This window comes from Lactuca saligna, chromosome 2 (assembly GCF_052625555.1).
Source record: "Lactuca saligna cultivar CGN05327 chromosome 2, ASM5262555v1, whole genome shotgun sequence".
In the NCBI taxonomy this organism is placed as follows: Eukaryota; Viridiplantae; Streptophyta; class Magnoliopsida; order Asterales; family Asteraceae; genus Lactuca; species Lactuca saligna.
Window position 1 is genome coordinate 118,586,348 of NC_136418.1, and position 6,935 is coordinate 118,593,282.

The 6,935-nt window shown below is 36.3% G+C and overlaps 1 pseudogene; it reads left to right on the top strand.

Moving 5' to 3' along the window:
* Positions 1–1,426: 1,426 nt before the first annotated feature.
* LOC145030021 (putative thylakoidal processing peptidase 2, chloroplastic) lies at positions 1,427–5,230 on the top strand (annotated as a pseudogene).
* Positions 5,231–6,935: the final 1,705 nt, after the last annotated feature.

Below are 6,935 nucleotides of genomic sequence, written 5' to 3' on the forward strand. Positions count from 1 at the left end.
ACTTCATGCTTGTTCATCTTCTTTGTCTATCTTTATGGTTGGTGATCCTACGGATCCACCTGGTGGGAGTGGAAAGGATGATCAAGTTAGTTTTGATGATCCTCTCTTCATTCACCCATCTGATAATTTTGTTACTTAAACTGTCACCACAAAGTTAACTGAAAATTTTAGACTGTGGAGAAGCTCTATTTCTAAGGCTCTTAAGACTAGGAACAAACTTGGATTTGTTGATAGACCTTTGAAAATGAATGATGTTGATGGGTTAAAAAAGTCTAAATGGGATAGGGTTAATGTTGTTGTTTGTTCTTGGCTTCTGTCTTCTATTTCTGATTCTATCTATCAGAGTCAAGCTTATTCTAAGGTTGTTGAGGATATATGGAAAAATCTTCTTGAAACATATAATAAATATGATGGTTCTATTGTGTTTAATATTCACCAACAGATCAATTCTTTTAAATAAAATGGAATCTCTTTATCATATTACTTCAATAAGCTTGATTCCTTATGGAAATAATTTGATGGTCTTACTAGTTTCACTGAGTGTACTTGTGAAGCTTCTATTAAACTCAAAGATCATTCTAATCTGATGAAACTTATGCAGTTTCTTTTTAGGCTTGATGATTCATATAAGTAAGTCAAAAGTCATATTTTATTGATGGAACCCTTAGCTAATGTCAAAAATGCTTTTTCCATTGTGTCAAGAGAATAGTCTCTTCAAAGAAATAGTTCTTTGTCTTCTCTTTGGTCATCTTAGTTTGTGTCTAAATCTCATTCTGTTGTATTCACTACTAGAAAAAAGACCTTTAATGACGCGCTTTTTACGACACGCGATAATTAACGATACGCAAAAGGACGTGCTCTTAAAATAGTGTCATCTCTCCAAAAAATTTAAGGATTTACGTCACGCTTTATTGCGTGCCCTTAATGTAGTGTCTCAAGAAAAAAAATTAAAAACACGGAGGGCGCTTTATCTAAAACGCGCGTCGTCTGTACCTGTCGCTTTATAATTTTAATGAAACGCGCTTTTAGTATACAAGGGGGGAAATGAAATCCCCAAAATTTTGAAAGCCCGCCCTTTTTTTTCTATCTTCTATCTATCTTTCATCTTCAACCTAACAAGGACGAGCGTTGCACTCTTGATTTCCCTAACTCTTTCTCATTTTCTGATTCAAACTTGAAAGAATCGAAAAAAAATCTATCAATTTTGAAGCCTAAAGAATCACAACCCCCTATCAATTTTTAAAAAAAAAGTCTATCAATTTTGAACATAGACCTACCCACAATGTATTTCACCGGAAGTCTCTTTCGTCTCCACACCCTTGAGATCTCTCCATCGCTTCCCGGAGGAAATCTCAGGTTGTTTTCAGCTTTGGGGTTTTTCGATTTCATCATTTTCCCCAATTTTCAGCTCCCGATTCTTCCCTTCGATTCCACCCCACCCTCCTAATCTCACTGATTTCTTCATTTTCAATGGGATCTCTTTCTTTGTGAGTTTTCTTTTCACGTCACAACAGTTGATCACCGAAGAAGCAATTTTCCAAATCTTTTTGTTGTTAATCAAAATTGCGTGTATGGCGATCAGATTCACTGTTTCTTACTCCGACTACGTGGCCCAAAACCTAGCCACCGCCTCCGGAAAATCCAATACATGCCGAATTTTTCACGAGGTTTTTTCTCGTCCTCGTATATTCCAGAATCCCGACTGAGATCCCATCGCCGGGTACGGTCCGGCAGCAACGGCGGGTTCAAGGTGTTCGGTTTCGGCGTATGCCACTCTCGCATGTGATTTTCTTGGCGTTGAGACCTCCTCCAAACCTTCTCCCCTCGTTGTTGGATTGATCTCGTTGGTAAAGTAAACGGCTACCGGTGGTGGCGTTGGTGGTGGTTCTGGGGTTTTTGGGATTTCGCCGTTGAAGGCGTCTTCCATGATTCTGTTTTTCCAAGGGTGGAAGTGGCTCCCATGTAACGAGATTAACAGTACGGAGGTTGATAAAGGCGGTACTAGCTCGATGAAGTCCAATCAGACTACTACTGATTGCGTGAAAACCTGCAATGTTGCAAGTACCAAAATCATCGTTGAGAGGAAGAATTGGTTTTCAAAACTATTAAGTGTTTGCTCCGATGATGCTAAGGCTGCCTTCACCGCTTTGAGTGTCAGTATCTTATTCCGATCACAATTGGCTGAACCAAGATCCATTCCCTCTGCATCCATGAGCCCTACCCTTGATGTGGGTGATTGCATAATGGCCGAAAAGGTATAATCCCAATTCTAACCTTATTACACACTATATGAATGATGGTTTCCAATTTCACCATTTTGGCTTTTCAATTCACATAGTGATTGTATGCAAGATTTTGAGTTTTTGCCTGTTATTGATTTAGGTTTCATACATCTTTCGGAAGCCAGAAGTTTCAGATACTGTGATCTTCAAGGCTCCTCCCATTCTTCAGGTGCGATTTCACTTCTTGATTATAAGTATCTTTGATTAGTTCTGTGTTTTGTTGTTTGCTCATTGTCTTGTATCAATAATCTTGTAGGAATTTGGCTACAGTTCTGGTCCTGTATCAAGATTACAATCCTTATGATTTTTGTGATGTGATGGTGCAGGGGTCCACTTCCGGTGAAAAACATTGTGGGTAGGTTATATGCAGTGATTAGGTTAATTTACTCATAGTTTTGACTAATTTGTTTTATCATCATGTCCAGGTCCCTTCTCTACTGTGTTCCGTGAAATGATACTCTCCTACATTATGCAGCCATGTTGTATAATCTTAGCCATTACACCTTCAAATTCAGATTTGGCAAACTCAGATGCACTTCAAATGGATGGGATTGTTGATCCTGATGGTAATTATCAAATATACTATGTTTTGTTAATGGTAATTATCAGGAGTTCCATTTGTAATTCACATAGCATTTCAATTTTGAGTAGCTAAATGCTTATGATAATAATATAAATATATATATATATATATATATATATATATATATATATATATATATATATATATATATATATATATATATATATATTTCAGATTGGATCTTCACTTGGATTTGAAGATGGAGATTTTGAATCTTCCAAAATAATTCACCCTGCTGCTTTGTTTTATCATAATGAGGATGATTCCTTCTATTTTGTTGACTCAGAGGTATTCTTTTTTAAATGAGTAATTACAAATATATTGATGGAGATATAGTCTTATTATCGTTTTTACTTTCCAAGTGAACTGGTCACTAGCTTGTGTGGTGGTTGTGGCGGAATCAAAATGGGGGTTTTAGCCATACTCAAGCAAAACATATAGACATCATTACCACTTGGCCAATTGTCATGGCCCTCCACTCGCTGGTTCTAAACCCTGAAGACACGACAAAACAGAGGGTATAATATCATGAGACATGTATGTGTTTCTTGGTCATGAAACAACAGCTGCAAAACAACAGCTCCCATCATACAACAGAGGGTATATATATGTAATTTTAAGTTTTTTGTGATTGATTTAATCTTTTATGAATTTGTTATTATATTATATATATATATATATATATATATATATATATATATATATATATATATATATATATATAGTTTGTTGGGTGCAGGTTGGATCTATGAAAGGTAAAGCTATTAGGATGGGAGTCATAAGCACCTCACTGCTTACCGCAGACAATACTCCTATGGTTGTACCAAATACCGTATTTTCTAGTCAGGTGACCATTACTTCTTTCCTCCATAACCTTAAAAGTTTTGTTTTAGTATATAAGATAGTCTTCCAATATTTATCATAGGCAATTGTGAACAAATCATATGTTGGTTGGCATGAATTGGTGTCTGATAGCTTTCCCAATACACCCTTCATTTTCATCGGTTGAAGAAGCTGCTTTCTTCTCAGTTCTCCCTGCCTCTTTCTTCCGTCTTTTTCTTTCCTTTTTTTTTACATCTTCTTTGTAGGGTTCATCAGTTCAAAAGTTCCTAAATTACCCTTCATCTCTTTTATCTTTGTCCACCATTCTCATCATCAATTAGCAAGAAATACGTATATTTCTCCTCCTCCACCACCCCCACTATCTCCATTTTTGGTTTTAGAAATATTTCATCACCATCTTCATCTTTCGTTTGAAACAAAATCGCCAAAATAGAGGTGGGTTGTTGTTCTTCGTGATGTATTACTTGAATTTTTTAGTTTCTTTATTTTATCAGTAATTGAAATAGATCAGACTACAACTACACAAACACTTACATAGGATGCCACCTGTGCCTCCTACAAAATTTCACATTCCAACCTGACTTCATTTCCTTATTTTTAAAAGGGGGAAGAGGTCACAGACACATAAAAAGCAAAACACTGAAGCAACTGGATTCACATATTGAGAGCATACACTCGCCTTTAGTTTCTGATTTCTCCTTTTAAGCACCTGACCATATTCGTTGCTTTGATCATATTCTTACAATTGTTGCTGGACTTAGTGTCAGGGATCATTTTCTTTTGCCTCAAGAGAACAAAGACGTGAGTAATCCAGCTACTTTCACACAAGTGCATTTTGGTCTTTTCCTGATATCTTTTGTATGTCTATTTCAGCAAGCTAGTACAACAAAATCAATATTTTCTGCAAAGGATTACAATGATCATATGGCACTTGTGTGTGAATATGAAGGATGGAAAGAAGCTGAAAGAGAAGGATATGCTTATAAATATTGCTGGAGGAATTTCCTTTATGCTCAAACACTTCAAGCTATACATTCTTTAAGGAATCGTTTATCCATATTTTAAAAGATGCTCAATTACTTGAGACTAAATCGGGGATTAGCAACAGATTAAGTCATAATCAATCATCGGTTAGCGCCATTATATGCTCAGGCCTTTTTCCTGGCATTGCATCTGTAGTGGTATGTATGCTTAATGCTTATTTATTTAATTTACAATTTACAATACAATTCATAGATATATGAATCCATATGTTACTTAATTTTGTTCTTTTTTATTTTTAATATGTGCAGCATAGGGAGACATCAATGTCCTTCAAAACTATAGATGGTGTCCAAGTCTTACTCTATGCAGTATGTATTAAAGAAATAGTAATGCACTTTCATTCATTTGTTTCATATTTTTTTCACATTTCTCTAATGATATTTTTCCTTGAGTCATAGAATGATTGGCTCATATCTTGTTTTTTGATATTTATACGCAGTTTTTTTCTTACGTCGGTGGTGGCGAAGTTCAAGATTAAGGGAGGCTTGTAATCATGTTTGGCTTTCCTTTCCAGTAAGAAACAGAGTTGTATGATTATTTGTTAGTTTTATAGGAATGTATAACACATGTTAGCAATGTATTATTTTTGTTTAACATTTGAATGATTTTTTGTATGACATTATAATTTGTGCAATTTATTTTATATTATGCAATGGATTGTATTTTTTGTATATGGTATTTTATTTTTGTTATAAGAAATTAAATGAAAATTTAATTTAAAAATTAATAAATATATAAATTTATTTTTTTTAAACATTTAAATTTACGATACGCAAAAATGTATGTCATCTTCATTTATGACATGGCCTTTCTTGACAGGGGCTTTCTTGATACGCATTGCGTGTCATTAACACGCGCGTCGTAAGGTTACGACACGCGAATGCGTGTCGTCTTCCTTTATGACAGGGCCTTCCTTGATACGCATTGCGTGTCGTAACCGCGCATCGTAAATGCGCGTCGTCTCTCTTTATGACAGGGCCTTCCTTGACACGCATTTGCGCGTCGTCTGAGCGTTTTACGACGCGCAATGAGCGTCGTAAAAGGCCTTTTTTCTAGTAGTGATTCAACAACAGATGTAATAACATATCTAATTCTAATAATTCTAATAAGAATAAGAACCAAATTGTTCAGTGTAAAAACTGTGGTATTAAAGGTCATAACATAGAAAATTATTACAAGTTAATTGGTTGCCCTAAGGACTTCAAGAAAAGAAATGAATATAATAACCAGAATAATTTTAGCAAAATATTTTCTACCAATTTGAAACATCCCAAAAATACAAGCCAAAAATTTCTGTTTTAACACATTACTAAAACCATAATATCAAAATATCATATAATAAAACCATAAGTCGTGTGTCTCAAAATATCATAAAATATGTCTCATATCACAACTGATGTCAAATCATGACAAAATATCAGAGTCTAGCTCCCAGGCTAAAACTGTGGTAGGTGTCATACCATCATCCCGAGCCCTTCCCCTTGCTAGCTGAAGTACCTGAAACCAAAACTAAAACTGTAAGCATGAAGCTTAGTGAGCTCCCCCAAACTACCACATACCATACAATAACATATAAAGCACATACTGGGCCTTGCCTACTGCATCGGACCGAAATCCGGAAACTGCATCGGATCGAAATGCGGATATGGCATCGAACCAAAGTCCGGAAACTAACCAGGGCCTTGCCCTCTGCATCGGACCGAAGTCTGGAAACTGCATCGGACCAAAGTCCGGAAACTAACCAGGGCCTTGCCCACTGCATCGGACTGAAGTCCGGAAACTGGCTGAACATAATCATATCTACTAACATAACACATACACTGCACATTGCATCGGACCGAAGTCCGGAACACATAACACAAAGACATTATTGAATCACAAATACATCAAGCACACTAGACTACTGCATCGAACTGAAGTTCAAACTACCGCTAACTAAACGGGCTGGCATTATGGCCGTAGACTCGTTCCTACTAGAAGGAAACTCACCTCATAACGCTGGCTGCTGAGATGCTAGATCTGAAACTGTCTGACTGCTGCTCCGGAACTCCCCGGCTACAAATCCCATAAACACTAAATCAAATACTGACAACTAATCTCAGGGTAAAATGACTATTTACCCATGGTCAAGTCAACTTCCTAGTCAAAGTCAACTTTCAGTTAACTAGACTCGCCGAGTTGGG